Here is a 9,436-nt window from a genome sequence, read left to right on the forward strand (position 1 = left end):
TTTGTTAGTGGAAAACAATCAATGAACATTATTACTGGACTTCTGCAATGAATTGTAAATTGGATGGCGGAAGCCACACTAGTCCAGAGATAGGTTCTGAATATATTCTTTACAAAAGAGACTTTGCTTCAATTTCAACCACATAAAAGGTAAATAAGATTGCATGATGAGGTGTGAAATGGACTTATAATAAAAAAAATCCAAACAAAACCTTTTTTCCCATGGAGTCTGAAGCACCTTATAGCTGACCTCCAGTGGGTTTTCAGGGGCTGTAAATCAGTGATAAGGAGTTGTGCTGCAAACCTGAAGGCAGGAGGAAGATGGGCAATCTCCTGTGCAATTTACAGCCTCTGAGAACCTAGTGGAAGGTGGTGGTTGTTGTTCTATGCCATCAAGTCAGAACCAACCCATAGCTGACCTTCCAGGGGGTTTTCAGAAGCAGTTAATTGCCTCTAAAGTTACTCCTTCTCTGTGAGCAGCTGAAGGATTTGAACCATGTTCCTTTGTGATTACAACACAACTTCTTACCACTAGCCACCTGACTGGGTGGTACACAAACACAGCAATTATTCTCATGGAATGAGATTTCATCTTTCTCAATTGGAGCAGCTGAGCAATTTGAACTGCCTGCATTTGGGTGGGCAGTGCAGTTCCTTATCCAAAGACTTACAGGCAGCCTTATTTGAAACAATAGTTGAGCCAGAATAACCTATTTTGTGGCCTTCGCCTTTCTCCACAGAGAGAATTTTACAGAGTTGGTTTGCTTCCCCTCTGGGTAGTGAGACCCCATTGGGAAGAATGCATGCCATGTAACCCTGAAGCTAGTTGGCTTCTATTTTGTCACTCCATCTTTTGGGGTCTTCTGCTTATGAATTATTCTTTGGTGTTGTGAACTCTGAGTAGCAAATGTGGATACTTTCCTTAGTAATACTTGATTAACATGGTCCTTCTGGAGGAAATAATGGTTAGGACACTTTTCCTTAAAATGTGCCTTGTTTTGTTGTTGTTGTTGTTTTTATATAGTTATTATTTGTCATTGACAATTTTTAGCTGTCACTCCCCCCCAAGTTTCTGGTACCACCCTACTCAAAGCTACCTCATGAAAAACAAAGTGAAAGGCTGCCTGGTCTTACAGCACCCATGATCACTTTTTATTCATAGTTTTCATTGGCTGAGTTTTGGAGGTTGACCACCAGGCATTTCTTCCTAATCCATCTTTCTCTGGATAGACATGATCGAGATTTTTTTCAGCCTATGCAATACCTTCTACCTTCTTATCTTCCAAACAGAGTATAGTTCCAAAAACACCTGCACAAATTTCTCTGCCAATTAACAGAAAGGACACTCATTCCTCCCTCAATGATGGAATCACCTGGCAACTAGACCTGTTGATGTTGTTAAAGTGTCACCAAGTCTGTTATGACTTGTTTTTGTTGTTATGTACTATCGAGTCAACTGCAACTCATAACGCCCCTAGGAACATGAATCGTGCCCTATCCTGAGCCAATCTCACCATCCTTGACACACCTAGTTCCATTATCCCAGTTACTGTGCCAATCCATCTCATCATCATCTCTTGGACTAACCTTCCACCCTTCCAAGCATGATGTCTCTCCTAGGAACAAATTATGTGAGAAAGAACTTCACAATCCTTGCCTTGGGAGCAACTTGGTTTTACTCTGTGTAGGACAGACCTGTTAGATCTTTTAGATCAGGCCTGTTAGATTAGACCTGTTAGATCGTCCGTGGAATGTCCAGTATTCTTCTCTAGCACCACAACTCAAAGGCATTGATTCTTGCTCTGACTAAACAATCCTATAGCTGTACAATGCATTATAGAACTAAAGTTGTCTGGTCCTGTGGCATCTTCACAGTCATTGCTGTTTGAGCCCCTTATTGCATCCATTGACATGTTTGCTTAGTCACATTTTAAAGGGAACTTCTGCAGCAGATTTGCCCAATGCAATGTGATTTCTTGACTACTGCTTCTGTGGAGATTCACTTCAGATCCAATAAAATTAAATATTTTACAGCTTCAGTATTTTCTGTGTATTATAATGTGGCTTACTGGCCCAGTTGTGAGGAATTTTGTTTCTTGATGTTGAGATATAATCCACACTGAGGGCTGTAGACTCTCATCTTAATTAGTAAAGTATGTTAAGTCCCCTAGGCTTCTCAAATCTTAATGCTGTCAAATTGATTCTAACTCATAGGAATACCTCCCCCCACCCCCAGCTTCTGAGGGAATCAGAATTGAAACAGAAAGATTTTCTCACATAAAGCCACTCATTCTACTGTGGATTCATACCACCAGAGATTCACACCCTTTGAGTTAGCAATGCAATTCGGTACAGGATGCAAAATTAGAGCTCTGGATATGGATTCTGCACTTTATCTGCATAAATGAGATTATAGGATCACTTTAAAACCTTCTTGATAGTTTGAATCTACTATAAACAAGCATTATTACACAATCTTTATTGCTAAAAGTGAAAACTTAAACACTTAGTAAAGAAGACAAGTAAATTCAATATGCATTATATTTCATCATCAAAAAACCAAAAATCCTTACCACTGGATCAGTATGTAACATTATGGCAGATGGAGAAAAGACTGGAGTTATCAGCAATTTTATTTTCTTTGTATCCACAATCAACAGCCTTAATAGCACCAGTTAAGACTTCAAAAGTCATATTACATTGAGGAAATCTGCTGTCAAGGACTTCACCAAAGTTCTCAAGAGCAACAATGTCAGTTTAAAGATTAAGGTGTGCCTGATCCGTGCCATAATATTTTCAATTGCTTCCAATGCATCTGAAGTTTGACAAGGAATGAGGAAGATTGATTAGGAATCAGTGACTGAACTGTGGTGTCAGCGAAAAGTATTGAATATGGAATTCCAAAAGAACAAAATAGTCGGTCTTAAAGGAAGTACAACCAGAGTGTCCTTAGAGATGAGGTTGGTGAAATTTCATCTCACTTACTTTGGGCATATTTTAAGAAAGAACCAGTTCTTAGAGAGGAACAGCATGCTGGGACAAGTAAGGAGTCCTCAAAAGAGAGGAAGATCCTCAATGAGAAGGATGACAGTGACTATCACCATGGGCTTGAGAATGACAGAGATTGTGAAGATGGTACAGGATAGGGCAAGGTCAGGTATAACCAAACCCAGGATATTTTCTTTTCAGTTAAATTCTATTGTAATCTTATGCAGTCTACCTCTTTCTTTCTTGCTCTTCTACTATCTGCTTTTTAAATCATAAAATACAGTCATTTCCAATGTATAAATTACACCAGTGTCACCAAGTTGGCTAGGCAACGTAACCCTTGGAAGCTTAAAAAGTACATTCCAAGGTGTTCCACAATCGTGCATCAATAATCAAGCTGCTGAAGTGAATTAGGGTTCCCCAAACTGTAATCTTCATCAATAGCCCCAGTGATTCCTCTGCAACCATTCTGTGAACTGATTGTTGGGAAGAACTCCTTCAAAAACTTACAAAGCAAAACCAGATGGTTATTTTGCTTGTTTGGGTGTGTTTTTGTTTGTGTATTTTTTATGGTAGAAGAGGTATTTCTTCTTTGGTTTTTTTTTTTTATTTGTTGTGATTTTAATGAAAGTTGACAGAAAAGTTGGATTTTCATCCATTCATTCATTGTTGCACATTTTCCTCCTTCCCCTTCCCACTATCCCAGTGCACTTTGTAATGAATCTCTTGTTTTATAATAGACAAAGAGGATATTTTATAATGTCAGTCCTATTTTATAACAGTGGTGCTATGCAGTATTTGGTTTTTTTTTTTGTTTTTTTTTTTTTTTTTTTTGCTATGCAGTATTTGTGACTGAACTATTTCACTCAGCCTGAGGTCCTCCAGGCTCACCTATGCTGTGTAGTGGTTTACAAGTTCACTGTTTGTGAATGCTGCATAATATTCCACTGTATGAATGTTCCAGTTTTTCTGTTTATTCATTTACTGATAGGCACTTGGGCTGCTTCCATCTCTTCACTCTTGTGAGTAATAATTGCAGCAATAGACATCTATTTGAGTTGTGGCTCTGGTTTCTTTAGGGTATACTCCCATTAGTAAGATGATGTTATTGTCGTTGTTAAGTGTTGTTGAGTCATAGATGACTCATAGCGACCCTATGAATGAAAAACCTGAACACTTGTATAACTTCCATTGTTTCTCCAAGTTTATAGAGTTTCCAGAGGCAAGCTATTTCGGAAGTGGATGCCACTCCTGCTTCCAAGCTTGATTCAATCGAGGACCTCCAACAAACACTGTTCAACACGAGTAATGATTATCTCATTTGACACATCAGTGTCACAGTGTTCAGCATCACAGCAACCAGGAGTTACTTCTGTACAGCAAATGGACAGACCACTATGCCACTTTGAAGAATGTTTGACCAAAAACAATTAAAACCAGATTTAAGAACCAAGGGAACCAAGGCAAGGTTCAAATTCCGTGAGCTCCATCATTTCACATTCCTCCATAATCAAGCATTCTCATTGGCTTTGACCACCCAAAAAAATCCCTGTCTGGGAGGATTCCACTGCTTCCTCAATCTCCTCCTATTCTGATGCCACATGTTCCTTCACATAGTCTAACTTCTTGAATGATTTGTTCAGCATATAGACTGAATACATTTGAGGAAAAGATAAAGTGTTAATGCACATCTTTCTTGATTTTAATCCATTGTATATTCTCATTCTGTTTGTATAACAGCTTCTTGATTTAGGTATAGGCTTCATGTTGATAGATAGCTGGGTAAAATGGTATTTGTATTTCCAACTTGTTCAAAATACACCAGACAACCTTCCAAAAAGGTTGTGCCATTTAACATTCTCACCAGCAGTTAATAAGAGTTCTGGTATCTCCACATCCTCACCTGCATTTGTTGTTTGATGCCCTGTTGAACTTCACTATTGTTGATAGGGTGAGAAGAAATCTCATAGTTTTGATATGCATCTCTCTGATAGCCAAGGATTTTAAACACTTCTCCATGTGGTTGTTGACCATTTTAATTTCTTCTTTGTGGAAGTTTCTACTCACCTCTTTTGCCCATTTTGTGATTGTGTTATTTACCTTTTTCTTTCTGAAGTGTGGAATATTCTATAAATTTTAGATATGAGTCCCTTATCAGATATGTCATTGCCAAATATTTATCCCAGTCTGTGGATTTCCTTCTTACCCTACTAGAGAAGTTTCTTGATGTGCATAGAGATTTGATTCTTTTCATCTATTTTACTCTCTCCTAGACATTGTTATTATTGTTGTTGTTGTTATGTGCCATTGAGTCCCCTGTGACTCATAGCAACCTTTTGTACAAAAGCCCTAAACCCTACTCTATCCCATGCCAATGTTATTGTCTCTAACACACCTATCCCAGTAACTGAATCAATCCACCTCATCAAGCATGACATCGCTCTCCAAGGACTGATTCCACCTTGCAACATGTCCAGAGTATGTCAGATGAAGCTTGAGAATCCTTGTCTCCAAGGAGCAGCCTGCCTTCATCCTCTCCATGAACTTATTAATTCTCTTCGTAATCTATGGTATATTCAGTACTCTTCTCCAACACCACAGCTCAAAGGCATCTAATCTCCTTCTACCATCCCTAGTCTTAGTCCAGCTTTCTGACGCATACATAGCAAGTAATTGCAAAAACCATAGCCTGTATCAGGCACACATTAGTCTCCAGGCTGACACCATTCTCTTCAATACTTTGGAAAGGTCTCTGAAAGCAGACTTTCCCAATGCAATTTATCTTTTAATTTCTTGGCTGCTGGTACCAAGAGTATTGATTGCAGAGCTAAGCAAACTAAAGATGTTAACAGTCTCAATGTCTTCACCATCTATCATGATGCTGCCAATTGGCCCAGTGTTGAGAATCTTTATTTTCTTGATGTCGAATTTCAATCTATATTGAAGGCTTGACCCTCTGCAGCAAGTGCTTCAGGTCCTCCTCAGTTACAGCAAGCAGGGTTGTGTCATCTGCATAATGCAGATTATTGATGAGTCTACCTCCAATCCTGATGCCACATTTCTCCTCATAGAGCCCAGACTCATGGATAATCTGTTTCACAAAAAAGACTGAAAAGGTGTGGAGATAGGACACATCCTTGGTGTACACCCTTCCCAGTTTTGAACCATGAAGTGTTTCCTTGCTTTGTTCTGACGACTGCCTCCTAGTCCAAAAGTAGGTTTTGCATAAGCACAATCAAATGTTCTGGGATTCCCATTCTTCTCAGAGTCAGCCACAGTTTGTTGTGATCCACACAGTCAAACGCCTTTGCATAATCAATGAAACACAGATATATATCTATATTAGAATTGCATTAAACTTTTAGGTTGATTTTAGTAGAATTGCCATTTTCATGATATAGAATCTTCTTATCTATAAGAAACTCTGGTGATTTAGAAAGTTGAGAAATCCCCTCCCGTGTGATTAACTGCTTCTGAAAACCTTGCTCTGGGTCAATTCGAATCTAGGGTGTCAATTCAGACTATATGGTATATACAGCTTGATGGCACCATGTTGTTGTCATGTGCCATCGAGTCACCTGTGACTCATAGTGACCCTATGTACAACAGCCATAAAGCCTGCTTTATCCTGTGCCAATCTCACTGCCTCTCAAACACCTACCACTATTTTCCCAGTCACTGAATCAATGCATGTCATAGAGGGTCTTTCCCTCCTGTGCTGTCCCTCCACCCTCCAAGCATGATGTCCCTCTTTAAGAACTGGTCTCACCATGTAGCATGTACAAAGTATGTCAAACAAAGCTTCAAAATCCTTGCCTCCAAGGAGCAGCTTGGTTTAACCCTCTCCAGGATGAACCTGTTTGTTTTCTTAGCAGTCCATGGTATATTCAGTACTCTTCTCCAACACCACAGTTCAAAGGCATCAATTCTCCTATCATCCCTAGTCATTGTCCAGCTCTCTGATACATAGCAAGTGATTGCAAAAACCATGGCCTATATCAGGTGCATCTTAGTCTCCAGAGTGACATCATTACTCTTCAGTTCTTTGGAGATGTCTCTAACAGCAGACTTCCCCATCGCAATATGTTTTTTAATTTCTTGAGTGCTGGTGCCAAGAGTGTTGATTGTGGAGCCAAGCAAACTAAAAGCTCTTAACAATCTCAATGTCTTCACCATCTATTCTGATGCTGCCAATTGGCCCAGTGGTGAGAATCTTTGTTTTCTTGATATTGAGCCTCAATCCATATTGAAGGCTGCAATACTTGACCTTCTGCAGCAAGGGCTTCAGGTCCTCCTCAGTTTCAGCAAGCAGGGTTGTGTCATCTACATAATAATGCAGATTGTTGATGAGTCTACCTCCAATCCTGATGTCACCCTTCTCCTCATAGAGGCTAGCCTCCTGGGTAATCTGTCCTACATATAGATTTAAAAAGGTATGAAGACAGGACACATTCCTGGCATACAATCCTTCCCAATTTTGGAACATACAGTGTTTTCTTGCTCCGTTCTGATGACTGCCTCCTGGTCCAAGTATAAGTTTTGCATAAGCCCGATCAAGTGTTCTCATTGTTAGCAACACTTTGTTCTGATCCACACAGTCAAAAGCCTTTGTGTAATTAATAAAACACAGATAGACATTCCTTTGGTATTCCCTACTTTTAGCCAAGATCCATCTAACATTAGCTACAATATCCCTAGTACCATGCCCCTTATAAGTCCAGCCTGCACTTCTGGTGGCTCTATGTTGATGTGCTGTTCCTTCATTTTTAGATAATCTTCAGCAGAAACTTGCTTGCATATGTTATTGTTGCTATTGTTCAGTAATTTTCATACTCTGTCAGATAACCTTTCTTTGGAATGGGAACAAATACAGATCTCATTGAGTCAGTTGGCCAAGTGGTTGTCCTCCAGATTTCTTGACACAACTTGGTGAGCACATCTAGGGTAGCATCTGTTAGTTGAAATATGTCAATTGGTATACAATCAATTCCTGAGGCCTTATTTTTTGCCAATATTGTGAGTGACAGGATAATATCCATACACATACAAAGAAGTCCAGTGAATACCACTATCATTCATATATACGCACCAACAACCAGAGCCAAAGAAGAGGAAATAGAAGAGTTCTACCAACTTTTGCAGCCAGAAGTCGGTCGAACATGCAATCAAGATGCATTAATACCTCTTTTCCCTGGCACCGCTGGGGCCATCGGCTGCTTCACCATGAAGCTGAACATCTCTTTCCCAGCCACTGGCTGCCAGAAACTCATTGAGGTGGACGATGAACGCAAACTTCGGACGTTTTATGAGAAGCAAATGGCCACAGAAGTTGCTGCAGACTCTCTCGGTGACGAGTGGAAGGGATATGTTGTCCGGATCAGCGGTGGAAACGACAAGCAAGGTTTCCCCATGAAGCAGGGTATCTTGACCCATGGCCGAGTTCGCCTGCTGCTGAGTAAGGGTCACTCTTGTTACAGACCACGGAGAACTGGAGAGAGGAAGCGCAAATCTGTCCGTGGTTGCATTGTGGATGTCAATCTGAGTGTTCTCAACTTGGTCATTGTCAAGAAAGGGGAGAAGGATATCCTAGGACTGACTGATGCCACTGTGCCACGTCGCCTGGGGCCCAAGAGAGCCAGCAGAATTCGCAAACTCTTCAACATCTCCAAGGAAGATGATGTCCGTCAATATATTGTGAGAAAGCCACTAAACAAAGAAGGCAAGAAACCCAGGACCAAAGCACCCAAGATTCAGCGTCTTGTTGCTCCACACGTCCTTCAGCATAAGTGCCGGCGCATTTCGCTGAAGAAACAGTGCACTAAGAAAAATAAGGCAGAGGCTGTAGAGTACGCTAAGCTTTTGGCCAAGAAAATTAAGGGGGCCAAAGAGAAACGCCAGGAGCAGATCGCCAAGAGACAGAGGCTGTCCTCTCTGAGAGCTGCTACCTCCAAATCCGAATCCAGTCAGAAATAGAACTTTCTATGTGTGGCAAATAAATAATCTCATGTATTAAAAAAAAAAAATGCATTAATACTAACAGGTGACTGGAATGCAAAAATTGGAAAGAGAGACGAAGGATCAGTAGTTGGAAAAAATGGGCTTGGTGACAGAAATGAAGTTGGAGATAGAATGATTGCATTTTGTACAATGATTTATTAATTTCATATACATTTTATAAGAAACATAAACACAGGCTATACACATGAATTTCACCTAATGGTATGCCTAGGAATTAGTTTGATTACATCTGTGGAAAGATCAGCAGGAGAAGCTAGGGCAGGTGCTGATTTTGGAACAGACCACCAACTACTCATATGCAAGTTCAAGGTAAAGCTAAGGAAAATGAAATCAAATCCACAGGAACCAAAATGTGACCTTGTGTCTATTCCACCTGAATTTCAAAACCATCTCAGGAACAGGTTTGAAGCCTTGAACACCAATGAGCAAAG

The 9,436-nt window shown here is 40.2% G+C and overlaps 1 pseudogene; it reads left to right on the top strand.

Moving 5' to 3' along the window:
• The first annotated feature begins 8,210 nt into the window (after nt 1-8,210).
• On the top strand, nt 8,211-8,960 carry LOC102851817 (annotated as a pseudogene).
• Nucleotides 8,961-9,436: the final 476 nt, after the last annotated feature.

Source organism: Elephantulus edwardii, unplaced genomic scaffold (assembly GCF_000299155.1).
Source record: "Elephantulus edwardii isolate Elephantulus edwardi_28Jun2011 unplaced genomic scaffold, EleEdw1.0 scaffold00061, whole genome shotgun sequence".
In the NCBI taxonomy this organism is placed as follows: Eukaryota; Metazoa; Chordata; class Mammalia; order Macroscelidea; family Macroscelididae; genus Elephantulus; species Elephantulus edwardii.